Below are 2,107 nucleotides of genomic sequence, written 5' to 3' on the forward strand. Positions count from 1 at the left end.
CATTCTCCACATCCTTGACAACATTTGCTGTTTCCAAAGTTGTTCATTTTAGCCATTCTGACCAGTGTGAGGTGGTATCTCATTTGGTTTTGATTTGTATTTACCTGATGGCCAGTGATGTTGAGCATTTTTTCATGTGTCTGTTAGTCACTGTATGTCTTCTTTGAATAAATATCTGTTCATGTCTTCTGCCCATTTTTTGACTGGATTTTTTTGTTTTTTGTTTTTTGGGTGTTGACTTTGATAAGTTCTTTATAGATTTTGGATACTAGCCCTTTATTTGATATGTCACTTGTGAATATCTTCTCCCATTCTGTAGGTTGCCCTTTAGTTTTTTTTTTTTAAACCACACATCTTCTTATTGTTAAGTCATAAAGAGGTATCAAAAATAAAAGCAAAGATTACAGGGTAAGAGTTAACATAACTACTAAGAGCGTCAAAAGAAGTGAAAATGGGACTAGGCGCAGGGCAATATGAATTAATGAACATGGGAAGGACAAGGATGGGGAGAACAGTGAGCATGTGCTGAAGAAGATACTAGGGGAGAGGATCTGGTGAAAATTTTGATTTTAGACAAGCGCCTAGGTAAAGAAATAATGGGAAAACATTTCTAAACCCCACTATGTGCTTAAGAGTCATCCTCGCCATTGGCGCTGTCTCTGTCATCCTCTCCTTCCTCAGCCTCTTTTTCATCATCCTTGATCAACTCCAGTTGGTCATCCCCCCGATCTCCATTATCATCATCCAGTAGGTCCCCCTCCTCAGCAGAGTCATCTGCACCCCCCTCAGACTCCATCTTCACATTAGTCTCATCTTTCTTCAGGGAGCTGCTGCTCTGCTCCTCTTCTGACTTATCATTCTTCATCTTGTTTGCTCTGTTCTTTCTCAATTTCTTTCCAGTAGAGAATCCACTTTTTGTTTTATCTGGGTCAGCTCCTTCTTAATGGTCTGAAGGTCATCGCCTTTCAACTTTCCAGACTTGGAAGAAGATCCTCGCTGTCCACTCTTAGAATTGAAGCCACTTCTGCCCCTTAGTGAGGTGTTTCCTGATACACGCTGGCGTTTTGAAGGAACTACAGCCCGAGGAATAGGAGGAGGAGGAGGAACACGTGCTGGGTAAGGATACATCCTGTCATAATAATCTCATTGAAAGTCATAGTCCAAGTCAAAAGAGGAGCCGTACATCTCCGCTGCAGATCATTTCACACCTGCTTTTCCTCTGTTCACTTTTGGCTTTGTGGCCAGATTAATATCTAAAACCTGGCCAGCAATCATTCTGCCATCCCCTCCTGCCACAGCGGCCCGGGCATTTCTCTCATTAACATACCAAACGAAGGCAAAGCCCTTATGGACAGAGCAAACAATTTTGCCGTATTTTGAGAAGATCGCCTCCACATCAGATTTCTTGACCACAAGAGTATTGAGATTCCCAATGAATACACAGGAGTTCATGGAGCGAGGATCTGTCTTGTTGGTAACATTGCTGGCCATTTTCTTTGATGATAAGGTTCCTCACGAAGTCGAAAAATGTAGTTGAAGATCAAAAAAATCTCACAAGAGGGGGAAGGGAGAATCTCCTACTCCCGAGTTCTACGTGGAGAAGCCAACTGCTGCTCGAGGTGGACAACGTGGCCACACCACTCAGTATTCGTCTCTTCACCAGTTGCCTTTAGTTTTGTTGACTGTTTCCTTTGTTGTGCAAAAGCTTTTTATCCTGATGAAGTCACAATGGTTCAGTTTTGCTTTTGTTGCCCTTGCCTTTGGAGATGTGTCTAGGAAGAAGTTGCTGCAGCCCAGGTCAAAGAGGTTGGTGCCTGTGTTCTCCTCTAGGATTTTGTTGGATTTCTGTCTCACATTTAGGTCTTTCATCCATTTTGAGTTTGTTTTTGTGTATGGTGTAAGAGAATGGTCCAGTTTCATTCTTCTGCATGGGGCTGTCAAGTTTTCCTATACCATTTGTTGAAAAGACTGTCTTTTTTCCATTGGTTATTCTTTCCTGCTTTTTTGAAGATTAGTTGCCCACAGAGTTGAGGGTCCATTTCTGGGTTCTCTATTCTGTTCCATTGATCTATGTGTCTGTTTTTGTGGCAGTACCATGCTGTCTTGA

The 2,107-nt window shown here is 42.2% G+C and overlaps 1 pseudogene; it reads right to left on the bottom strand.

The window, feature by feature from the left end:
- Window positions 1-536: 536 nt before the first annotated feature.
- LOC118545003 (heterogeneous nuclear ribonucleoprotein C pseudogene) lies at window positions 537-1,654 on the bottom strand (annotated as a pseudogene).
- Between the last annotated feature and the right edge of the window lie 453 nt (window positions 1,655-2,107).

The sequence above is a fragment of the Halichoerus grypus genome, chromosome X (genome assembly GCF_964656455.1).
Source record: "Halichoerus grypus chromosome X, mHalGry1.hap1.1, whole genome shotgun sequence".
Classification (NCBI taxonomy): Eukaryota; Metazoa; Chordata; class Mammalia; order Carnivora; family Phocidae; genus Halichoerus; species Halichoerus grypus.